Source organism: Mus caroli, unplaced genomic scaffold, assembly GCF_978045245.1.
Source record: "Mus caroli unplaced genomic scaffold, Mus_caroli_1 scaffold_1, whole genome shotgun sequence".
In the NCBI taxonomy this organism is placed as follows: domain Eukaryota; kingdom Metazoa; phylum Chordata; class Mammalia; order Rodentia; family Muridae; genus Mus; species Mus caroli.
In genome coordinates, this window is record NW_028227256.1 from 152,385,436 (window position 1) to 152,412,056 (window position 26,621).

The window sequence follows — 26,621 nt, forward strand, 5'->3', positions numbered from 1 at the left end:
TAAAGGACACCGATTCTGAGCAGTAGTTGGCAGGTGTGGGCTTAAAGAGACATCAGATGTTTCCTGGCTGCAGTAGCTAGTGCTGGAGGATGGGCAGAAGAGAGGAGAGGCAGCGTAAGCGAGCGCCTGGGCTCTAGAGGGGTAGTCTTTCCACAGACTTCCAGAATGTCTGTTTTGGAAGGGCGTGGGAAGTGACGTCATCTACGCCCACTCTACCTTCTGCTGTCTAACATCAGGGCTTACAGCTGAGCAAGGCAGCCCCTGCTTCAAGGCTGGAGAGATGGTTCTGTAAATGAATCATTTATGCCGTACAAGTGTGAGGTCTGGTGTTTGGATACCTAGCACCCACCTGAAAAGTATAACAGGCAGCCATCTTTAATCCCAGCATTTTAGAGGCAGAGAGAGGGGATCCCTGGTGCTAATTAGCTAGCTAGGCTAGGTGAAATGTTTGAGCTCCAGGTTCAGACAGAGAACCAACCTCAATAAATAAAGGTAAAAAGAGATTGAGGGAATCACTTGATATTAATTTCAGGCCTCCACATGTACACACATGCATGTGTACATACACATACTCTCTCACACATGGACACACACACATATACTCTCTCTATCTGACACTGTCTCTGTCTCTCTCTATGTATATGTACATATATATATGTATATATGTGTGTGTGCGTGTGTGTGTGCGTGTGTGTGTGTGTGTGTGTGTGTGTGTGCAAGAGAGCAATAGAGACAGACCCTGTCCCACCAGGTCAGAAGGTTTTCTTCAAGAGGACCAGTTTGTATGTTGAAAATGGAAACGCCCCTACAATTCCTGCACCACCAGGTTCTGTGTTCTGCAGAGCAAGCCCAGGCCTGCTCCCCCACCAGCATGAGTCCTCTGACCACTCAGTCCTCTCAGGGCAGATTCATAACCTACATTCTCTTTCTGGGGTGATCCACCCAGCATCCAACATGGTGGCTTTCAGTGGACTTTGGAGTTCCCTGATGGCTGTAAGAATTCTGGCTGTGAGTTTTTACAGTTGGAGTCCATAGCATCCATTGGATTTTCAGAAGGTTCTCTGATTACAGCAGCTAAGCATCACTACACTCAAAGTTTAACAATTTTTGACAAGAACATAGGAGTAGGTCCAGATGTATTTTAATTATATCTACCAGATATGTTGATGTACCTTTAGACATCAACATATGTTCTCTATGCTGGCTAGTCTTATGTCAACTTGACACAAACTAGGGTCATTTGGGAAGAAAAAAACTCAATTAAGAAAATGCCCCACCAGAATGACCAAGTGTATGGTGCATTTTCTTGATTGGCAGTTGATGTGGGAGGGACTTGTTCTCTCTGGATGGTGCCAGCCCTGTGCTGGTGGTACTGGGAGCCTTAGAAAGCATGCTGAGCAAGCCATGGAGAGCCAACAATAAACATTGCTCCTCTGTGGTTTCTGCTCTGTTTCCTATCTCCAGGATCCTTCTCTGAGTTCCCTCAAGGGTGAACTTATAAGGTAGGGAGTAAAATAAACCCTTTCCTCCCCAAGTTGCTTTGAGTTGCAGTGTCTATCATAGAGCGAAGAGAAATCTTAACCTAGACAGCATAATCTGTATATTTATGTGTGAACGAATACAAAAATTAAAATTCTTCAGTGTTAGGCTGATAGCAGTACAAATCTCAAACATCCTCTCCTTTCAAAATCTGAATATAACAGATTTAGGACTTAGCGCCTATGTGACACCTGACATTAGCCTTATTTATGAGCCCTCCAGTTAACAAGGCAAATTATTTTATTCATACTTCATATTTTGAGTTTGAGATTTGTGACATGAAGACTCAGAAAAAAAAGGACAAAAAAAGGTAAATGGGAATTTTAATTTTGTGCTAAATCCTCTTAATGGTTCGAAAGGCCTCTTCACCAACCTCTCGGGCTTTAGAACCTCACCACAGCTTCATCTAAAAAGATGTGAGAGCCACAGTAACCTGCACTGCCTGCTTTCTACAAATATTTTATACACTCATTTAGTCAGATTTACCTGGACCTGGGGTTCTCAGATACAATATGATGGAAGAACGATGGTTTGTGTGTGTGTGTGGGGGGGGGGCTCTGGCATTGCCCGAGGTCAGAATCCCACTCTGTTCTCCCCCTCCTCAGTACCAGGGATGCTCCGACCATCACTGTCTATCTCGGGCTAGCACTGCCTCTTTATACCATTCCAGTCTTCACACAATACCTAAAAGACAAGTGCTAGCATTGTATACATCAAGGAAACTGAGACTCATGGCAAGCAAGTCACATGGAAAGCTGACCTGCACCATCTCTTTGGCCTTTTGTGTTCAGGATGCTGGCACCTCCATCTAGCAATTGGAGGCCCTCAGGAATGTGGAAGGAGTAACTGTGCTGAGTTCTGTCTGGCACAATTTTCATTCACAGAGACCCATACTCTCAGAATAGGTGTACCTCTAATTCCCCACAGGCCAAAGGGGAGGATTCCCACGAGATTCAGCCTCCCCCACTTCCCTCTGCTCCCTTGGACCTGCATTTATCTATCTACCAGTGACTGGGCTACTGCTCTGTGCAAGGCAGAGTGCTGAATTGGGAATGCCACAGTGAATAATACAAACATTGTCTCAATCCACAGGGAACTTTCTGTCTGGAACACACAGACATTAAACTAACAAGTAAATAAACCGGTGATGAGTGCCTTGGATGTGTAGGATGCTATAAGAGAGGGAAAGAAAAGGACCTAGATTAGCATAGTAGTGGTTGCCCACAGACAGAGCTCTCTCTACGGAAGAAGTGGCTCTCAAGCTGACAACTAAACAATATGTAAACATTGGTGAGAAAGAGGGTCGTTAGCACTAAGGAGAGGAAATAGAACAGGAACAAAAGTCCTGCATGAAAAAAAGGAGATTGGCAAAATCTTAGAGTCCACTGTTGCTGGCAGGAGAAGGTTAGGAGAAGATGTAGGTTAAAGCTAGAGGGTGACAGACTACAGCATACAAGGAATATAGGTTCAGAGATAAAATCTCAAACTGAGAAGGAGGACGGTTATGTTTACACTTCTAAAGGGTGCAAGCTACCAAGTACGATGTACTTCATAGAACCAACTACTATGGCAGGGACTAGAAAGGAAGTGGAGACATCAATTGGAAAGCTCCCATGGGCATCTGATTTAGAGGCTAGGGTTGCTTGGGCTAGGTGGTAACAGCAGGGGTGTATTTAAAAGGACAGGCTATAAGATAAGATTTTAATCTGGATTTCTTAATGTGCTGCCTAAGAGGACATCAAAGCATAAATGTCAGTCATGGCTCCTGGACTTCCAGGAGTACGAAAGCAACATTCATCAAAGGACAAGAAGGCAGAAGAGACTGATCTGGTCTGATCAAGAATTTAATTTGGTGAAAGTAAGTAACTGTCAACCCAGATCTCAATATCTAGAAAAGTTATCTTAAAAAAAAATCAACAGAGAAATAAGAACATTTTAAGACAAGCACGAAATAAAGCAATTCATGATCACCAAAGCAGAACCACAGAATATAATTAAAAGACTCCTACACAGAGGGGGAGAAAGTGTTAATCATGATCCAAGAGAGAATAGATTTCTTGAGAGGAGTAAATAAATGAAGACGAAAAGAATCAATCATGCCGAGCTCAGTAAACTAACAAACCTCTAATAGCAATAAGGAAGAAACAAAATAGCAAACAATTGAGCCAAACAACAGAGCCACCACCAAAAACAAACACAAAACACACACACACACACACACACACACACACACAAAAAACCAAAACCAACAAAAACTGTAGGTATCAGTAAACCACTCTCAGTGGTAACTATAAACATGAACATGATTAATTCCATTAAAAGATTCAGAGTAGCTTACTAAATTGAAAAACCTGACCCAGCTATTGTCTATAAGAAACACAACTTATTGGCAAAGATACAAACATACTGAGAATTAGAGGATGAAAATCAATATGGCAAGTGAATGGAAGCCAAAATCAATCAAAAGTCACTATATTTATATAGTAGACTTAAAGCTAAAATTAGAAGCTAAATAGAAAACTAAAACGGGAGTAATCTATCAAGGCATATAACAACTGTAATTACGTATACATCAGACATTGCTGCATCCAGCATCATAAAACAAAGGCCACTGGGCATAAACGAATAGACAACTCTAGAGACAACACTTCATGAGTGGGTTCAGTACTAAAATCTAACAACAGGTAGATCATCCAGACAAAAACTCAACCAAAAAAAGTTCAGTTTTAAAATGCACCATAAATAAAATAAACTTAACAGATAACTGAGACTATTCCACCCAACAGATGTAGAACACATATTCTTATCAGGAGCCCCAGGAGCTTTATCTAAAATAGATCACATTTTAGACCCCAAGGCAACTTGTAACAAGTATGAAAAAATTAAAATCATATATCTTATCTGAATAATAGTGGAATAGAACTAGAAGTCAGTATAAAGAGAAGCTAGAAAAGCTATGTGAAAAATACACAGAGAGTAAGTCACTGAAGAAATCAAAAAGGAAAGTTTTAAATTTCTTAAAATCAAATGAAAATGTCTACTAAGACAGCTTAGTAGAACCTTTGAGAAACAGCAAAAGCAGATCTGAAAGGGAAGTATAGTTTGTGTGGCTACAGTAAGATACCAGAGACACCTCAGATAAGGACTGGCCGTACACTTCATAGTCTTAGAGAAGAGGAACAAGCCAAGCCCCCAAACCATAGATGAGAAGAAACAATAAATATTGAGACAGGAATGAACAAAAATGAAGACAAAAAGAACAACACAAATGAACAATGTTTTAAAAAGAGCGGGCTCTTTAAGGAGGTAAGATCCATGAAGCATTAGCCAGACCAAAACAAAGAGAGATGAGCTAGACTTAAGTAGCCCATAAACCCATCTATCCGAAAGGCTGGCATAAGAGGATCACATATTTGAGGCACCTAGACTAGAGAGGAAGTTCAAGGCTGGTGTGGGCAAGTTACTAAAGTCCTGTTTCAAGTAATTTTTAAAAATCTTTTAAAATGACTAGGACTGAGGGGCATGGTGGTGCATGCCTTTAATTCCAGCACACAGGAGGCAGAAGCAGGCAGATTTCTTTGGGTTCCAGGCCACCTGGTCAACAGAGTGAGTTACAGGACAGCCAGGGCTATGTAAGGACACCCTGTTTCGATAGATTAGGTAGATGGATGGATGGATGGATGGATGGATGGATGGATGGATGGATGGATGGGTAGATGGACTGCCGGACAGATGAACAGGCAGACTAAGGATAGTTTTAGTTGTAGAGCACTTGTCTAACATGAGCAAGGACCTGGGTATAAAACCTAGATCCACAAAAATATGAAGAGAGAAGACCCAAATTAGAAATGGTAAAGAGGATACAATAGATTACCAATGAACTCCTGAGAATCATTAAGGACTACTTTGAAAACCTGTATTCCAAGGGCTCATAAAACCTACCCAAATGAAATCAAGAGGCTACGAACAACGTGCATGGCTCTGTAACAAGCAATGAGATTAAAGCATTGACAAAGTCTCCCGACAAAGACAAGGACCAAACAAATGGACAGCCAAATTCTACCAGACCTTTAAAGAATAGCTAACATCACCAGTACTCAAACTCTTCCATGAAGCAGAAATGGGGGACGTAGCACCACAGTCATTGTATAAAGCCAATGGTCTGTTACTCCGCTCCAACAGACCAGCCAAGTAAGACTGCACAAACAAAGGAAGCTTGTATTTTCTACTCTTCATCAACTTATTTCTTGATATTTTTTTTTTTAGCTGGAACAGTAAGGCAAAAGAAGCAAATTAAAAGGATACAAACAAAATACAAGAAGACAAATTGTCTCTATTTTTAGATGATATGATCATCTGCTCTAAAATCCCTAACATCTCTACAGAAAACTCTTAGCTCTGACAATCCCTTTCAGATTCAAAGTAACAGGCCACAAAAAATGACACTCAAAAGTCAGTAGCTTTTCTACACACCAGTAGCAAACTTTCCAAGAAAGAAACCAAGTGGGGAATCCCATTAACAATGGCCCTCCAAAATAATAAGACATCTGGTAACAAACCTAACCAAGATCTCTACAGTGACAACCTTACACTGGTAAAAGGAAAACTGGGAGATGACAAGACGTTCCTGAACAGCCTCCACACAACCAGAAGAAAACAATCCTAAAACTCATATAGAAGTAGCCCAAATTGCTATATCTCCAAGAGAAATGCTGGAGGCATCGCATCCTGATCTCAAACTATATATAGAACCATTGCAGCAAAAACAAGCAGCCCTGATTAAAAAATAAAATAAAAACAGACAACACATCAATCCAATAAAATAATGGATCCCTGATACAAACCCTCACAGCCACAACCATGGTCACAACCACCTGGTATTTGACAAAGGTGCCAAAGCATACACTGGGGGAAAAAAAGACAACCTCTTTAACAAATGGTACTGGATATCCACATGAACAAGAATGGAACTGGAGCCGGGTGTGGTGGCGCATGCCTTTAATCCCAGCACTCGGGAGGCAGAAGCAGGTGGATTTCTGAGTTCGAGGCCAGCCTGGTCTACAAAGTGAGTTCCAGGACAGCCAGGGCTATACAGAGAAACCTTGTCTCAAAAAACCAAAAAAAAAAAAAAAAAGAATGGAACTGGACTCATTCCTCTCTCATCTCATATGGGGGGAAGGGTGGAATTTGACTCTAAACACTTGAAGATACAAACAAAATTAAAGACAATCTCAAAAGGAATCCAACAGTCAGGCAAATATCCTAGTTAGGGTTTCTATTGTGGCAATGAAACACCCAGAGCTGAAGCAAGTCAGAGCAGAGAGGGTTTATTCGGCTTAGGCTTTCATACCACAGTTCATCATGTAGGAAAAGCCAGGACAGGAACTCAAACAGAGAAGGGGAACAGAGGCAGAAACTGATGCAGAGGCTATGGAGGGGTGCTGTTTACTGGCTTGTTCATCTTGCTTTCATATACAACCCAGGACTACCAGCCTAGGGATGACACCACCCACAATGCACTGGGCCCTCCCTTGTCAATCACGAGCGGAGAAAATGAATGCCCTAAGCCAGACCTTACGAAGGCAATTTCTCAATTGAGGTTTCTTCCTTTCAGACAACTCTAGCTGTGACAAGTTGATGTAAAGCTATTCATAGCAGCAAGGATTAACAAATGGGATCCCAGGAAATGAAAATGGTTCTGCACAGCAAAGGAAACAAACAGAAGAAGCAGTCTACAAACGGGGGGGGGGGGGTTTCACCAATTAAACCCAAGGGGGGAAAAAAACCTTCGCCAATTAAACTTCTGACTGAGGATTCATATCTATAATATATGAAAAACTCAAAAAACAACTAAAATGTAACTTTATTCTTTTAATCTTATTTTTAATGATGGTTTTTAAACATTTCAATTTTTTTTGTAACCCTCCACCCACCAGAAGTAGTAAAAAAGAAAGGATATGGGGGAAGTGGACATGTTTAGTAAGGTTCTTTGGAGCAACTCCCATCTGTGTTGTCTGGAAATTGGTAGTTTAGTGGATAGGTTAACAGGAAGTGGCAGCTGGATCTACTTGCAAACATTCTAGTTTGGCAAGTGTTTGTTACTTTAGACTTCTTGGTTTGAGGATGGGTTCTTAGGCAGAAAAAAAAAACTAACTGATACAGGTGTTTGGGGGCATAAAATGGTATTGAAACCTATAAAACATGATTTAAAGGCCCTGTACCTTTTCTCTCAATACAAGTAGGGCCCTTGCCATTGCCACAGCCCCTTCTGAAGTTTTACTTAAAGTTACTATGTTACAGATAATATTGAAGATCCATGAGTACATAATGATAACTTGCAATATATGTGTGTATGTATATACATATATATGTATATGTATATTTGTGTGTGTGTGTGTGTGTGTGTGTGTGTGTGTGTGTATGTACTATTTTATTAGTCCCTTCCCACTCCAAGCTGGAATATTTACTGGATTGATCCTGTATGAGCTTCATGCAGCTGCTGTGAGTTCATGTTCAGAAGACACACAGTTTTGTCCCAATCTTCCCTGATTGGGACATCCCATGTATGGCTGAATACTCTACAGACACTTACTCACTATACTTTGGACAGTTGTGAGTTTCTATGTTAACCACCTTCCACTGCAAACAGAAAAAGAAACTTCTCGAATGAGACCTAAGAACTGTACTAATCTATGGCGACAGAGATGTGAATCTAAAGGGCAGCTTGATACTGTGTGGATCTAGCAAAATAATAATAGCAGGTTTACCCTTGGGACCTATAAGTCCCCCAACCATGGGTTCTTGATCACACTTATAGTACCAAAATGCTTTGCCTCCTTGGATTGGGCCTTGGATCCGACCAGAAAGCAATACTCCCATAACACTCATGCCAGCACCGTACCCATAAGCATCTGCTGCCCTACCTGGCATTGAAGCATACACCATTCATGGATGGGTAAGACTGTTGCTGATCTCCTGCCAGCAGCCTGCACAGTGCCTTCCAGTACTATGAAAGCACCCAGCAGAGAGGAGGTTTCCTGGTCAGTACAAACTTCAGTGATGGAAATGTGTGATGTTTTCAGCAACAGGGTCTTAGCATAAAGTTCTAGGAGACAACTAAGAGCAATACAACAGCTTCTACTGTTTGGGGTGTCTCTAGAATACTCCTGGCAAACAACTTGAAGAGAGGTCCCTTACCCCCTTGCACTGGGCTTTTTATTTAGCAACCATGACTTCTGGGAGTAGTATTATTCCCTGAGTAGAATAATTACAGTTAAACTCTTTCATAGATGTGTGTGTGTGTGTGTGTGTGTGTGTGTGTGTGTGTGCGTGCATGTGTTCCATATGGCTTTTAAAACATCTTTAGTGCTAGGTATCCCTCTCCTACCCCTCCTACACCCTGCTTATTGACAGTTGCTGGTTTCTGGGAATAAGGAGTCAGTTCTCTTTAAGGATGTGGTCCCTAGTGGGTTGACCATGCTCCAGTGGATGGTCTCACATCCACACACATAAGGGTGGCATAAATTGAACTACAAGGAAAATAAATGCTTAAAAAGAAGACATGAAGTTTGGAAGGGGAGAGGGTGACATGAATCACGGAGGAAAGGCTGGGACTGAAGATGATACAAATACAGTGCATAATACATGGGGTTATCAAAGAATTCATAAAATAATAAAATAAAATTTCGTTTGGTATAACGTTGGAAAGAATAGAAAATTCTTCCACGTCACTTTCATGGCAGCATTTTGTACACACACACACAGAGAGAGAGAGAGAGAGAGAGAGAGAGAGAGAGACTGAGAGACAGAGGCACACATAGACTCAGATACAAACATACAGACAGACACACACACACAGGCACATGCACACATATGCACACACACATACAGAGAGAGACATACAGAGACAGAGAGAGAGAGACAGATACACATACATAGAGACCGACACACACACACACACAGACACATGCACATAGACAACACACAGACATAAATGCACACACACACATGCTCATGCAAGCGCTCATGCACGCACTGGTGCACACATGTCACAACCTCCATCAACTCGTCATCATCTCTCAGGAACTAAGTGGGTCGTCACTATCATTTCACAATCAACATGTGATAAGGATGTTGTCAAAGACTTGGTGAGTGCAATGCCCTCCATCTGCAGAGAAGATGAACCACAACAAAGGAAGCAAAATCAGGATTTGCCACACTTCCATAGTGGCTTCTCTACTTGGCTAAATTCTTGGCTTATTGGATGCCCACTAAGGGCAAGCTATTAAAGAAACATTGATAAGAAACAGAATCCTTGTTATCTGGACCTCATGGTCTGTGAGGAGGTTGGCAATCACAACACTACCTAAAATGTAGTGGCGGGGTACGTCCATGATGCTCAGAGAATACAAACGGACCCATGGGTGCATGAAGGGGGTGAAAACTCTTCTTAGAAGTAACTGTGGCTAGGGCCATTCTTAGGAAGAGATGAAGGCAGGTTCAAGGGAAATTATGATGTGAAGGTAAGCAGGAAGAAACATGGAAGAGTAATACAGGTGACCCCTGGATCTCTGGCTCATTAATATAATAAATGGTGACATCACTTGCTGTAAGAGGCTTCATGATAAGAGGGCCAGATGAGGCGAAGGATTATGGATTTGTTTTTAAACCAGATGAGTCTGCGACACTGTGGAATACTAAAGTGCAAGCAGTCACTCTTCAACTGGGATGAAACTCTAAATGAAAGAGAAAGCTCTCAGGAAATGGATAAACCATAGGTGAACAAGCAGGGCTGTGACCAGCAAGCAGTGGCATCTAAGTCATGTCGTTTCTGTCTGGAGAAAGCCAGTCAACACTGGAGAAGAGAACTGCCACACAGGTGAACGTTTCCACGAGATACCAGCAAGGTATTCTGGTCTCCAGGCTCATATACTCAAGCTCTCTAGTCATCACTCCACTGGAAATGGCCAGAACATTATTAGCATTAAAGTATAAATGATTGGTAACAGATATATCCAAGAATATATGCATTTAAATTAGGACTCCTAACTTCATAATAGTTCTGGCTTAGAAGCCAAGGCTTGAATGAAACTTAGGCTCCACCACCTATCATTATCTCCCAATTTGTAGACTATTTTTTCTCTTTGGACTCATCAGTAAAATGTGAATACGATTTTCTTAGTTCGAAGAGATGGAAGATCGTTACCACGCTACTGACCTAGGGCAAGGACCCAGTACTAACCTCCATCCATCCTTTCAACACAATCTCTCAAGGTCACATGATTCGCTTGATGGTCACCCACTCCAGAGTGGGCCTGACACAGAACTCTGACAGTAAAGAAGAGAAAGTCTTAGTGGTGCTGATGTTGCTGTTCAGGAACCATAGACTAGGACTGGGCTTCCTCCTGGAGTTGCTGAGAAATTGAGTAAGTAGTCCTGGTAAAGGCTGTGGATCCAAGTTCTGGGTTTTCAGCACAAGAAGTACGATAAGTCATGATAGAATGAGAGACAGGGGCAGGGCAGTGATTAGCCTACTGGCTCAGCTACCACCCGAGCCTCACCAGGGCTTGAAGTTAAATGATTCACACCTCCATGTTTGAAAACCTGTGACTCACAATACTGGAGGTAGTAGGTGAACTATATTGACTCAGCCCTCAGCAGAGGAGGTGAGTGGATCTGCTTGTCCACAGCTGGGGAGAAGAGTAAGGTACAGGAGGGTTGTAGACAGTTAAAGACAACACTGACTGGCCTGGCGGGAGTGGGCGGGGAGCGGGGGGAGAGCAGTCTCTCAAAGGTATGTGGGTGGAAAGGAAGCCTGTGGAATCTGTCCCCAACTTCAGATAAGCCAACCTGTGCCCTGAGTTAAAATGACCCTGAGAAGCAAGGACACAAACCTGGGACAACCTGGGGATTCTACCCCCTCCATAAACCATCCCACCCCACCCCCACTATCTCTCTGGGCCTTAGTGATGCCCAGGAAACAGGTAGATAGAAATCTCTAGACAAGCCCATTAGCCACAAGAATGGAGGGAAAGTGTCTTCTTTTGACAAATGCCTGTCACAGGCATCATCTGCTTTTATATCTTAGAAATCTCCTCTGAACTCCTCGTTTCCACTTGTAATTTAATCCAGCCCACATTCACGGCTGTGCTAGGTAGTGAAATTGATAATATTAATGAATCACGATGCTCAGCTCGCAGAGTTCTGTCTAGGGCATAAAATGCTGAGTTTATTTTGTCGTCTTTAAAAACAGTTTCACATTGCATTTAATTTATCCCTCGCATGCTGAAGAACATTGGTGATATGAATCCTCTTTCATTTTCTGCTGTTCTGATCCTCAGCTTAAACATCACCTCTTCAGGAGCCTTCAGTGACATGTCAATCTAAAGTCACTCTGTCCCTACCTCACTGCCTTAGATTAATCCTCTGAATAACATTCATCAGGGGCTGATTTTGCTTCACTCTCTCTCTGAGGCAGAATATGAATTTTACGAAAGGAGGATATTTGGCTGTCTTGTCTCCTAGCTGTCTTCTCAGGATCCAAATCACTTACCCAGCCCAGAATGGGTCCCTACGCTTTGCTTACTGGGTGGGGGTGGGGATGAAAGGAAGTCAGTAGATGGGGGCAAGGAAGGAGAAAACATGGAAAGGGGAAAGGAGGGAGGGAGGGAAGGAGAAGAGGGAGAAAGAAGAACAAAAGAAAAGAGGAGAATTGGGAAGAAAAAGAGAGAGAGATGAGGGCTAAGGATGGAGGATGGCATGAAGTGAAAGGGGGGGATGAAGGGAGGAAGGGTAGGGCTAAGCAGTGTTCCCACCCAGTGACAAAGCTGGAGCACGCACTGGGCTTTGCACTCCCAACCCCAGCCTGAGTTCTTCCTCTCCCTTCCTCTTCCTCTTCCTCTCAGGGCCACTCTAAGCCAGACGAGCAGGTTCTGAGATTGCAAGCTGAGTGTCCTCACCTGAGGACAGAGGTAATTCAATTAGGACTCAGACCTAAGCCCTGATCTGTTCACCCCAGAGCTGTGATGAAGGGAAAGAGGAGCTAAGAGTTGAACAGGTTATCATCTGTCACCATGACCCCTTTCTCTATGGGAAGACAGGGATTTTGCTGAATTGAGGCATGTTACACTCCAGAAAGCATCAATCAAGAACTAAATAAGTCAAGAGTTACTCAATTTACACTTCATTTAAGAAGAAGAAGAAGAAAAAAAAAACATAAAATGTTCCTCATTACTTTTTAAATTAAGAACAAAAAATAAAATTTCTATTCAGTAAATAGAGAATAAAGTCTATTGTATGACTAGTCAAGGCTCAGAGTGGGAGACAAAGGAGAAAGAAAAAGGAAGAAGGGCAGAATCACGGAGGCGTCATTCATCTTGGGAAGAGGACTCTGGTGACTGCTGATGCCCTGGGCAGTGGGATACAGTGTGTGTGTGCTGATATCAGAAGAGTGAATGGCTCTCCTGTTCACATAGCCAACAGGGATTACAGCAAGAGCGGATCCACTGTGCCCCAGTCAGAGCATGAAGTTTGAGAAAACAAGTACTTATTTGAAGCACTGTACTTAGCTGGAGTGGCCAGTCACTTAGGACCAAGATCCATGCCCAGGGACTGGAAGGAGAGGCCAGTCTCTAAAGTACTTGCCTTACAACCACAAGGACCTGAGTTCAATTCCCTGAACCCACATTAAAAAAAAAAAAAACAACACAGAGCATGTAACACACACTTGTAATACCACTGTTGAGAGGAATAACACAGGCAAATCTATGAGGGTCACTGAATAGAAAGCTTAGCCTACTTGGCAAGTCCCTGGCCAGTGAGTGAGAGACCCTGTCTCAAACATACAAAAGGATGGATGGACTACACCTGAAGGACAGTAAGTGAGGTTATCCTCTGGCATACACACACACACACATGCACGCACACACACACACACACACACACACACACACAGAGAGAGAGAGAGAGAGAGAGAGAGAGAGAGAGAGAGAGAGAGAGATTTCCCATCTCTCCTAGTAAAGGGCCAAGTGTGCATTTAGCTGCTGCAGCAATATTCTTTTAACTAATGCAGCTTCTCCGCCAGTAAGAGGTGAGTCCACCCATCAGCCCTAGCCTGTGTTAGTACACAGGCCAGAAAGTATACAAAAGCTGGTGATAACAGTCTCACTCCCCTGCCACAGGCTGTGTGCTCAAGGCAGAATGTCACCTTTCTCCAGTCCCCTCCAGTCCCCTCCAGCCACCGTGCTCCCCGTAACTCATTCACAGGCTGACTTCAGCCTGACAGGACAATCTGCAGCCCTCTGGTCTTCTCCTCAGTCCTACACTCATGTTTATGGGAGATATCTGTAATTATGTAATACAATGTAACCCTAACGCCCAGGAATCTCAAAGCATGGCTCTTTCCAAGTAGTGCCAGGAGAGCATGAATGAGATGCTGCATCTTCAGTGAAACCATGTTCTGTTGTAGAATCTCACTCACCGCAATTCCAAGTCTGGGCCTGTTTCTCAGACAATGTAACTCCCTAGGAACCCCTGTGTTCCTGACAAAGCTGACAGCCTTAACATTGATCTTCCAATTTACATCTCAGCTTCTGCGGGGAAGGGGCCCGGCTTCGGCAACTTCCTCTATGCTGTAACAAATGGTTTCATGGTGCGCTCTTTTTGTTGCAAGTAGCCTTAGAGTTGCTACATATATACCTGATCCAGTGACCTAGACCAAGGCTCCCCACCACACTACACACACCGTGAGGACAAAGACCATTATTATCCCATCGTTTTTAGAGTTCACCAGCTCCCACTGTCTCGCCTCCCACCCTCAGCCCTCCTTCCATCTACTGTTTGGCTCATGAGTCAGGGCATAGAGTGCATGGTTGTCAACCTACTGTTACATTTTTCTGCTTTTGGTAGCGCCCCCTTGCTTATTGGCAATGCAAGGTAACACGTATGAGGAAGAAGAATCTAATCTCCTGACCAGAAAAATCACCTTGTTTTTCCAGCCCCTAATTGACTTGCCCACTGGAGACCAAGCGCTGTTGCTGCTCCTCCCGCAGGGCCTCCTCTTTCTACCACTACTAAGAGAGAAGACAGCAAAAAGACTGACTTTGATTTTCAGTGGCTAATTTTAATTATCAACTTGACATGCACTGGAAGCAGGAACCACAGTTGAGAAATTGCCTCTTTCATCAGACCGGCCTGTAGGCATGTCTGTGAGGCATTTTCATGATTGCTAATTAATATAACGCTTAGCGCTCTGTGGATGGTATCATCCCGAGGCAGATGTGGTTGGCCTATATAAGAAAACAAGTTGACCCTGGCCTGGAAACAGTATTCCTCTGTGGCCTCTACCTCCAGTCCTACATCTAGGACCACTGAGCTCCCGCTCTGGCTCCCCTCAATAACCTCTAAGCTGAACTAAACCCTTTGCTCCACAACTTGGTTTTGTTCATAGTCTTTATCACAGCAACAGAAGGGTAAACTAGATCTAGAGGACACAAAATATAGAGACATCAAGAAGTAGAAGATCTTTGGCCTCCGCTGTTAGGATAAATGCCAGTGGCTCATCTGGCCTAGCTTTCACTTTGGGATAAAATAAATAAGGTCCAGGTAGGTGAGTGGCTTGTCCAACACTACTCACTGGGGCCAAAGTATGGTAGAAATGAAGTCTGCAGGACAAATGCTTTCTCCATCTGCTTTACCCCAGCCCAGTCCCCAGTCTGTCTGCTTCCTTCTGCTCCACATGATCTGATGAGCTACTGTCCTGTACTGTGCTGTGCTATGGTAAATGGAAGGGTAAAACGTTAGACACATGTCCAGCTTTGTCTATTGCAGGCTCAAGTTTTGCCTTCATGTTGGAATGAGGATCTGAGTGTACCCATGGCCCCCTCAGCTGGGGGTGGGTATGCTTCCTCACTGAGATGCAGAATTCCTTCAGGGAAAGCCAGAGGCAGGAAGGCCCCTTCCAAGTCAGTCACTAACCCCCTGAGCGAGGCAAGCCTCCCTGACTTAAATGTACAGATATTGAGAAACAGACAGTGGTGTGCATTCTGTCTTCCCACAAGACAGTCCCATCACCTCAGCGAAGTTTCCTGTCCATACTAGACTGGGATTCATGACAGAGACTACTCTTAATGGTCAGGAAGGGGAAAAGGGACACAAACTTCATGCATAGCAAACAAGGATCACACACACACACACACACACACACGCGCGCGTCAGAGGCAACAAAAAAACAAGAATCAGGGGGACAGACAAGTTATCAAAGTTCCCTCTCGATCTATAAGGAACCTATGCTTTAATGCTGACCCAGCCCATCCACTTCAGCACAGAGACAGCATTGTGTGGGAGGAGTCAGCTAGTCCTGGATATAACCCCAGCTCTAGCTCCTACTTCTGGGTAAATTTGAACAAGTTACTTAACTTTTCTTAGCTTCAATTTCTTCATTTATAAAATGGGGTACACACTTGGTAGAATTGGGCAAGGATTAATTATGGTAAGGTCTAGAAACTGCTTGATATAGCGTCTGAAAATCAAATAAGCCCTCAACAAATAGTAGCTAATTCATTTCTCAAATCCTGAGATGATTTAGCTGCCTGAAAGACCCACTGTTCCAGGGAACTTGTGACTGGTATGTCCCTAAGAAGGCTGCTTTTCAAGCAGCAAGGAGGTGAACACCAGACATTTTCCTACAAAATGATGCTTCTGAACTGTGGATTTCTCAGTTGAAACCCAGACAACGTGGAGGAATTTGTCTTCTCTTTCTCTCTCCCTTCTCTTCTCTCAAGCCCAATGCTCCATCCCTGCCTCAGGGGTGCAGTAGTAGTGACAACATGGATCCCGTAGCTCAGCACTATGCCTGTGTACAGGGATAGCTGTCTACAGCTGCCACCAACCCTACACTGGCAGCTCCTGGCAGGATGGTCTCCTGGAAGCCCCAGGTTCAGAACACCCACAAGGAAGCAGACTAGGGAACAGAAAGGGCTCCACAGAAACCACCCACAAGAGCTGGAGAGATGGCTCAGCAGTTAAGAGCATTGACTGCTCTTCTGAAGGTCCTGAGTTCAAATCCCAGCAACCACATGGTGGCTCACAACCATCAATAATGAGATCTGATGTCCTCTTCTGGTATGTCTAAAGACAGCTACAGTGTACTTACATATAGTGAATAAATAAATCTTAAGAAGAAGAAGAAAGGAAAAGAAAAGAGAAAAGGAAAGAAGAAGAGGAGAGGAGAGGAGAGAAGAGAAGAGGAGAGGAGAGGAGGGGAGGGGAGGGGAGGGGAGGGGAGGGGAGGGGAGGGGAGGGGAGGGGAGGGGAGGGGAGGGGAGGGGAGGGGAGGGGAGGGGAGGGGGGGAGGGGAGGGGAGGGGAGGAGGGGAGGGGAGAAGAGAAGAGAAGAGAAGAGAAGAGAAGAGAAGAGAAGAGAAGAGAAGAGAAGAGAAGAGAAGAGAAGAGAAGAGAAGAGAAGAGAAGAGAAGAGAAACCATCCTCAAAGTTGTGATCCCTGCAGCATTCAGGCGAGAAGTCCCACCCTAAGAAGGGGGGCAGTTCAGAGAGGTTGGTTTTCATTGTTTGAGCTTATTGATTTACATCCCTTCTCCAAAAGTCCATATTTTCAAGTTTAATTTTTTTGGACAGAATTGGGGGGGGCAATCCTAAAATCAGAGTCAGACCAGAATTGAGGGTGGGAGGCAGTAAACATCCTAAAATCAGAGTCTGGAAACCAACTAAGCCCTCAACAAATAGTAGCTAATTTATTTCTCATATTCTGAGATGATTTAGCTGCCTGAAAGACCCACTATTCTGCTCTTTTAAATAGTGAGGTTACAAGACAGGGCATGACGGTGTGGTTCCTCATGAATTGTCCCTCCCTCTGACCAAGCATGAAGTCTGTGCCCATCATTCATCTCTACCTGTATAGACAGGCTCTGTTTGGTTAGCTCAATTGCATCCTCAAAAGTGCCCAGGCTTGGACAGTATAACTACCCCATACTCCAAAATGGTGAAGCCATCTATCTATCTCCCTGGCTAGCTGGCCAGAGACCTAGCATCCAAGAGACCCACAGAAAGCAATCAAACACATAAAGCCATCTTCTTCTGGGCCCTGGAAACAGGAAACAATCCTACAAGAACCATACTATTACAAGAGAGAAAGCTCTTTTCCAGCAGCAATTTTATTGGGAACAGTGAAGTTTCCTTCGTCATCTTATAACCCATCTTCCAACCCTTCTTCCTGTGAGTCTCACAACGAACTAATGTTCTTATTTCAGTATTAAAAACATACCTCTGGGTTCAGGTTTCCCAGCCCCCCAGGACTTGGACTAAGCTTTCTGCCTTCCCCCAGAAGATGATGTCTCTGTGACACAGTGTGAGTATCATCCCCCAAGAATAAAGAGTGAATGTTCCAACACACTGGCTCAGGAAGGAAATGGACTTGATTGTTCCAAGGTCTGGGTTATTCACAGACTCTCAGCCTGAAACACTGGCTCTGAGGTGTCACAGCCACAGACATGGCCAGCTCCAGGATCCCCACCTCAGATTCCCACCTCCATCCCCAACCCTGCTACACTTTGGGCAAAAGGCTAAACTACCACCATGGTCCCCACCTGAAGGAGAAAGCCCACACAAGGAAGATGGGAGAAAGTGTCTGCCACCGTTCTCTCTATATCACCAACAGAAAACACCAAAAGGCACGGATCCCTGACTGGTCTGGCCCTGGAAAGAATGGTGTTTAGGGAGACACCCAAACCTGGTTAAAAAAAAAAAAGCAAGTCACTCTAGCCTTATTTCCTCGTGATATTCTTCACCCAAGCCCCCATCTCAGAAAAGGACCACATGCCTGCCCTGATTAGCAGCTCCAGAGACAGTCAGGCCACCCTAACCAGTCATGTCCAAAAGCAGATACAGCATCCTTCACAGAAACTTCATTGGAAGCTCAGCCCCTTCCTTAACTCTTTCTCCTACAACGGTCCCCCCACAGAACTTCCCAGTTTTGAGTACTGGCGAGCTGCTTTTGTCTGGGGTCTGTGGAAGGGTTTTGCTGAGACGAATGATAAACCCCAGGCCCTCATCTGCTAGGAGTGGGGCTCCATTTCTGTGACAACAGGCAAGAATCCCTAGCTGGGGAGTGAGAAACGTGAGCCCCAAGCTAGATGCTACTCTTGGGACCCCACCAAGGCACATACAGTTTGCTCCTGACAGGGACTATCCCAGCTGGGTCAATTCCTGTAGAAGTTGAAAAGGGAAAGGGCAGCCAAGGAAGAGCTGGCTAAGGAGCCTTCCAAGAGGGTTTGGCCCAGATCCGAGCCTCCGAGGTCCACGCACCCCCAACAGGTAGCAGCAGCAGGGGATTCGCGCTGCCTTCGGGAGTGCAGCGCAGCTGGACTTGTGGCCACCCTGACACAAAGAGCCCCATCCTCAGGAGCAAGAACCTAGCCCCACTCACCTTGAATTAATGCAGAGTCCCGCGCTCAGCTGAAGGAGGGTGTGCTAGTGATCCCGAAGCATCATTGAATTATTTTAAAAGAGGAAAGGGTGGGGGGAGGGGACGGGAGGAAAGGAGAGGGAGGAAAAGGAGGAGGTGGTGAAATTGAAGGGGAAGGAAGATAAAGTCTAAAGAAAAATGCACAGGAGAAGGAAAGAAACGGAAAGCAAAATTAATAAATGAGGAAAAGAGACAGTTCGGGGGACGGGGGAAGAAAAAAAAATCTGTCTCCTGCCCACACAGTGCAAAAGAAATTTCTGGCAATCAGAAAGACTTTCACACTTGCCCCTTCAGAGGAGGCAGCTGGGGAAATAAATAACGAAGGAGACGAGAAGACGGAAGGATATCCAAACGGAGGAGAAATTTCTCTGTCCAGGCAGCGCAGCCCCAGAGAGCTGTGTGGAGCAGGCAGGAGGCGGGCAAGACGAACACGGGAGCGCGCAGTGGCTGCGGGGAGGGGCGGGGGGCAGCACAAGGCTGGGTTTATCCACACATCTGTGTAGTAACCAGGTTAGGGTCCAGACATTTAGGTCAGGGTTTCTGCAAAAAGAAAAAAAGTTCACTGACCTCAAACTTCCGCGAGTGATTTCCTGAAGCACTGGATCTCCCGGCAGTGCCTCCCCCACCCCGCTCCCTGCGCCCTCCCTCCCGCGCCCTCTCTCCTGCCCTAGACCCCGCTAGAATCCTAACCACTGACCTCACTAAGGTAGGAAAAGTGATCCGAGGAGCACTCGAGCACTCGAACACTCGCTATATCTAACGAGAAATAAAAGCCACTGGGGCTTCCGAATGCAAGAGCGACCTGGGAGTGGGGGAGGGCACGATCCTTGAGCCCAGCACTGCCCAAGAAAGGGGATTCCAAGCCAAGGTAGGAGCCTCTCTGCAGCCTGTGTGTTCTCCTAGGATCTCCAGGGCCCCCGCTGAGAACTCTAGGGGAAGCCAACCTGTTCTCTGAGGACAGCCTTAAAAATTAGTGAGTCAAACTGGGTTTTCCAAGGCCTGCTAGACTTGAATCTCTGGGGTTTCCTCTCTCCCATTTCTCTGGCTCTCAGCCTGTCTTTCTCAGAACACTGAAAATGTCTCCCAGAGTCATATGGGCAAGCCTTCCTCTGCACTGACTCCAGCAGAGAACAGGGTGAGGGAGCCTGGTAGGAAGAACAAGAAGAGGACTGGAAGAGGGTAGGAGATAGCACCCGTCCCTCCCTACTCTTATGCCCTGAGCTTAGCCCTGGTCGGTCCTCTGAAGGTTTCCTTGAGGGTTTCAAAGTGAATGGGACAGTTGGCCTGCTTCCCTCTAAGGTCCTATGACTGACAGCAGGGGCCCTCTCTACTCAACTTTGACAACACCACACCCTATTGGCCTTTGGCCTGATACCCTGAGGAGCTGGGAAACACTGCTTGGAAGGAGACAAAAGAGCCAGGAGGCCCAGGAGGTCCAGGAGGTCCACAGCGGCAGCTCTTTGCTCTTAGCCCTGAAATGGAAGTGCCACCTGACTTGCTCCCACTTTACTACCCGGGCAGGAAAGTTTGATTAGGGGGTTTACCTTGTGAGCAGCCAGAATGTGGCCTAAAAAGAAGTTAGTCTAGTCTCTGGAAGTGAAATTTTCAGTAAACTGAGTCACAAGCCTCAACATTAAAGCAGAAAGCTCCACTGGGCATTAGAGGAAAGGGAGGGCTGCATCCCAGCTTCCCGGAAGCTAGAAACAGTTCTGTAAATCAGTTTTCCCTGACTAGAGGGTGTGAGGATGGCTAACCATAAAAATGACTCCACAAGACCACTCAGGGAGTAAAGGTGCTTGCCGCCAACACCTGACGATCTGAGTTCATTCCCCAACTCACATGTTAGAGATAACTAATTCCAGAAAGTTTTCCTCTGACACGCACCTATGGCACATGCACCTTCACATACAAAAACAAGTTAATATAGAAATACGCCTTTAATCCCAGCACTTGGGAGGCAGAGGCAGGTGAATTTCTGAGTTCGAGGCCAGCCTGGTCTACAGAGTGAGTTCCAGGACAGCCAGGGCTACACAGAGAAACCCTGTCTCAAAAAAACAAAAACCAAAAGAAAAATAAATGTTTTTTTATTTAAAATGCCTCCAGACCCCATCTTCTGTAGAGAGAGGCCAGCGTCCTCAGCAGTGTCCCTCCCCAGGGTGAAACATCATAAAAGCCAAGAAGGGCAGGCTCTGCCACTTCAGAGAATCAACCATAGAACTTAATGAGTCTGAGGGAAGGAAAATGATGTTCAGTGCCCCACCCAAGCCCCTAACCTAGAAGAACACTGACATAGTTTCAGCCATGAATGCTATTCCCCAATAAACAGGGACATTTACACCACACTGTGAGCTTGCCTTTTTCTTCTCTTTTTTAACTGAAAGTTTCTAGAACTAGATTAAACAGAAGGCGGGTGGATGGTTTCACTGGCTTGGAATCTCCTCCAGAGAAGAGCATCCACACGCACCCCCTCCAACATCAAAACAAACAACCATCGTGCTCACAAACAAGACTCGCCCGCTGTGACAGCCCCTTCCAACGCTTGGGAAAGTGCCACTGAATAGGTGGCCAGGACACCAGTACCTGTACCTGCTCCCATGACGATAGAGTCCTGATGATGGAGGCCATCCCTCTGGAATCACCTACAACTTTATTTCTTGCCTCTTTGAACACAAGTAATTGAACAATTTGAACAATATGCTGTCCTTTCAGACACAAAGAAAACATCGTTTTGATTTTTATCCCATTTGTATGAGCCATGCCTGTAGCTGTAAGGCAGAGGAAGTAGGGACACAGGGAGTGAGGATGTAGACTGGAAGGCTACAGAAATCCATCACAGCAGACACACACACACACACACACACACACACACACACACACACACACACACCCTCCAACCCTCTAAGACACCCTGATTGGGAAAGCGCCAGGTGACTGACACTCCTGGAAGTCTTTACCCAGGCAGCACAGCACCTTGCAGCCCTGGCCTAGACCCATGGCTGACACTGCACAGCCTAATGGGACTTTACTCCATACTGGGGCCATGGCTTCAAAGAAAAGACCCTGCTTTAATAATTCAGCCTCTTGAATGCCATTTAGTATCCATAGCAACCAGTTCCCTGACATCTAGTTGTAGGCAGGATGTGGCTGGAAAGGGGAAAAGAAGGAAAGTAGGGAAAGGCAGAAAAGATAGCAAACAGAAGAAAACCAGCTTAGATTTTGTCTCTGCTTTCCTCCTTTCTCTCCTGGTCTTGATGCTGACAGTGGCTCTCCCTTCTGTGCCTTTTCCTTGCTCCCTCCCACCTTGTCTCTGCTCTTCCCCTCTCTTCTCCTAGAAACAGGGAGATCCAGATTCCTGACTCAGCATTCCTCAAGCACCTTGGGGATGCCTGCCAATCTCTCTCTTTGTATCTCCTTGTCTTTCTTTCCTTCAAATAGGGGCCTTTGGGCCTTTGCTGTGTTCTGTTAGCTCTTACTATGTATAATTCTATGGTCCTCTCTCCATCCCTCCACTTGGCCACCTTTCATCTCTGTCAGACTGTCTCTTCATTCCCCGTCTCTCAGTCTCTGTCTCTATGTGCTTTGCTATATATCTACCTACCTAGTTATCTATCTATTATCTATCTGTTTCACCTATAAAGTGATTTTAAACTAATAATTTAAATTAAAATTCCTCTTCCCCTTGTGAAAAGCATGCTGCCACTCCAAGATGGTCCTCCTTCATCCTACAGGCTCTGAATCCAACATCAGCTCTTCTCAGAAGCCCATCAGTCTCCCAAGGACAGGATCAGCACTCCTCATGTAAGCTCTCATAACCCTGACTAAGCCCTGTTGTGCCTTTTCTCCATGTTGCAATTGCCCACTCATCTGTTGTCCCTCCAGTTGGCAGGTGAGTGAGTACCTACAGAGTAGAACAGTGCCTTGCTCCCTGCTCCATCCCCTGTGCCTGCTTCTTAGGAGGCACTTAGAAGAAGATGATGAAGGAAAAAATAAATCATCTATAACCAGAGGTTTCTGAATCAATGCTTGTCAAAGACTTGGGACATACTCACAAAGGACACCAGGAAAGAAGGGGGTAGGAGGAGCCAACCGAGTATTACAATGGAAAGAGAAAGAGAAAAGAGAAAATCTCCTGTTCTTCAAAGAGGTAGGAGCTTGGTATAAAGGCTCCAGAGTGGGCTCAGCAAGAAGAGAGACAATAGCAAGGGGATGGTTTCCCTCAGCCCATCTCAGGGCTACTCTGACACCGTTCAGGCAAACTCCAATGGTTACTACATACTCAGTGATAAGGCTCCTTCCACATAGCAGTGCTTCCAAATGTCTGACATCCACCACCTCAGCATTCCTGCCTGGCCCCATTCTTCCTGGGAACAAGGCTATAAGGGAGGCAGGCAGACGGAGGCTATGATGTGGCTGCCAGAGGGACATGGGCCAGGTGGCCAGTCCTTTGGAACTGATGGAAGAAGCTAATGAAGCTTTCTGTCTTCTAGGAAGTAGCTACGTTTAAAGTAAGAAAAATACTCTGTGAGTAGATATTTTTTAATGGACAAAACCTATGCATTTAAGAATATTTAGCTGTAAATGTGAATGAAAAGCAAGAATTCAGGGCAGGAAGGTTCTTCCCAGTGTTAAGTCCTTTATCCATCCATCGCAGGAAGGGTGAGTAACACACACACACACACACACACACACACAGAGAGAGAGAGAGAGAGAGAGAGAGAGAGAGAGAGAGAGAGAGACTATTTATGTGCAGAGAGCCCCAGTTAAATTGAAACAGGCTCCAGCAAGGACCATGTTTTATATAGTGTGCAGCCCCACCCATAACCCAGAAAGCCAGGCACTCCTGGCTTGGAGCCCCAGCCCTCACACAGCTTTTTCCCCAAATAATCCTTTAATCCAGACGGAACTGCATACCCTCAAAGATCTGCCAAGTGACACACAATCTTCTCGATATCGCGCACAGACTGAGTGACACATTTCATTAGCAGACTCTCATGAGTTCCCCTCACCAAGCCATCCTCAAATGCAGCCTCCACATTTCCCTTATCCGAAGCACAATCTAGTCATGAAAAGCAATGAGGTTGAAGACAGACACTAGAAAACAAAAACAAGCAAACAGCATATACCTTCTGAAGCAACACAGCTTTATAAAAGATGCTAATATCACACCTGACTTTATTGCTACACCCAATTGTTTAAGAAGTTCAAGGTAGATCTAGGTTGACTTCCCTCTGTGTGTGTGTGTGTGTGTGTGTGTGTGTGTGTGTGTCCAATTCCTTCATGCTAAAGGGGAAGCATAAATTAAAAACCTTCCTATACGCTCAGATCAGCCATTGTACTCCCTTCTTCCGCTAGATTGAAAACACACGCCCTCAACCACGGATCCTAATCATCTCTCCATATAACACCCAAACATTAGGACAGACCTACACTCTTCCACCACGTTTAAGAACAGAACCGGAAAGCCTGTGGCAGCAGACGCCCATACTAATTCCATTATGCACACACATAAACTGCCAAGACATCACACAGACACACTCGTATACCCATAACTAAACTGTGGGCACATGCACACACAGTCACATTCTGCCCTTTTGCTCGTGTGTGTGTGTGTGTGTGTGTGTGTGTGTAGCTTAGATTGGTGATGCTTTGGATTATGAGGTTTCCATGGTTACCCTCTATGGAGGAAACTGGGGTAATTGAACTCTTGGGGTTCACCATTCAACAGATGCAGCTCGCTCCCTCCTACAGGCTTGCTCACTCGCTCACTTGTTTGCTCTGCCTTCCTTTCATCATGGGCCGGTTTAAGTGACGGTTTCAAGTCAAGAGCATCATCGTAGAGTGAGACCTTCCCAGAGTTCTCATTCTACCTTGGAAAATTCTAAAGTTGAAAGCTAATTTCAACATACAGGCTGCCCCGGAATAATCTTGGGCTAACTTGGGTCTAAGAGCATGGGGGTGGGCAGCATGCCCCACCACCAGAATGAAAAATAAAGCAGACTGACTATTTCATAAAAAGTTCTAAGAGAACAAAACTGAAGGACTCAGATCAATATAAATCCATAGAAACAGAGAGTGGCCCCGACACATGCTTTCTCTCCTCCCCACAGACCTTTTCCAGACTCCTGGGTAATTCTTGCCTCGTTCATTTAGGCCTCTGGAACAAGGTATCATGGGATCATGGAATGATATAAAGGCTTATACCGAATGGCAGAGAAGCACCTGAAAAAATGTTCAACATCCTTAATCATCAGGGAAATGCAAATCAAAACAACCCTGAGATTCCACCTCACACCAGTCAGAATGGCTAAGATCAAAAATTCAGGTGACAGCAGATGCTGGCGAGGATGTGGAGAAAGAGGAACACTCCTCCATTGTTGGTGGGATTGCAAGCTTGTACAACCACTCTGGAAATCAGTCTGGCGGTTCCTCAGAAAATTGGACATAGTACTACCGGAGGATCCAGCAATACCTCTCCTGGGCATATATCCAGAAGATGTCCCAACCGGTAAAAAGGACACATGCTCCACTATGTTCATAGCAGCCCTATTTATAATAGCCAGAAGCTGGAAAGAACCCAGATGTCCCTCAACAGAGGAATGGATACAGAAATTATGGTACATTTACACAATGGAGTACTACTCAGCTATTAAAAAGAATGAATTTATGAAATTCCTAGCCAAATGGATGGACCTGGAGGGCATCATCTTGAGTGAGGTAACACAATCACAAAAGAACTCACACAATATGTATTCACTGATAAGTGTATATTAGCCCAAAACTTAGGATACCCAAGATATAAGATACAATTTGCTAAACGCATGAAACTCAAGAAGAATGAAGACCAAAGTGTGGACACTGTGCCCCTTCTTAGAATTGGGAACAAAACACCCAGGGAAGGAGTTACAGAGACAAAGTTCGTAGCTGTGATGAAAGGATGGACCATTTAGAGACTGCCGTATCCAGGGATCCATCCCATAATCAGCTTCTAAACACTGACACCATTGCATACACTAGCAAGATTTTGCTGAAAGGACCCAAATATAGCTGTCTCTTGTGAGACTATGCCGGGCCCTAGCAAACACAGGAGTGGATGCTCACAGTCAGCTATTGGATGTATCACAGGGCTCCCAATGGAGAAGCTAGAGAAAGTATCCAAGGAGCTAAAGGGATCTGCAACCCTATTGTTGGAACAACATGATGTACTAACCAGTACCCCGGAGCTCTTGTCTCTAGCTGCATATGTATCGAAAGATGGCCTAGTCGGCCATCACTGGAAAGAGAGGCCCATTGGACTTGCAAACTTTATATGCCCCAATATAGGGGAATGCCAGGGCCAAAAGAATGGGAATGGGTGGGTAGGGAAGTGGGGGGCGCTATGGGGGACTTTTGGATAGCATTGGAAATGTAATTGAGGAAAATATGTAATAAAAATATTAAAAATTTTTTTAAAAAAAGGCTTATTATAGGCAACAAGCAATTCTTTCTAACAGTGGGAAGTCTGAGATGGGGTGCTGGTATGGGGATACTGTCTTCTGGGCTAAGGATACTACCTCACTATAAGGCAGACAACAGAGACATACAAACTCATCCTACCCTGACAAGGA

The 26,621-nt window shown here is 45.0% G+C and overlaps 1 protein-coding gene across 1 annotated transcript in view; it reads right to left on the bottom strand.

Annotated features, from left to right (window-relative positions):
• The window catches only part of Cacna1e (calcium voltage-gated channel subunit alpha1 E), a 485,686-nt gene extending 466,575 nt beyond the window's left edge, over positions 1-19,111 (bottom strand). The window contains exon 1 of the mRNA XM_085842043.1: positions 18,979-19,111. The gene's annotated coding sequence lies outside the window, so the exon portion shown is untranslated. The remainder of the gene's footprint in view (positions 1-18,978) is intronic.
• Between the last annotated feature and the right edge of the window lie 7,510 nt (positions 19,112-26,621).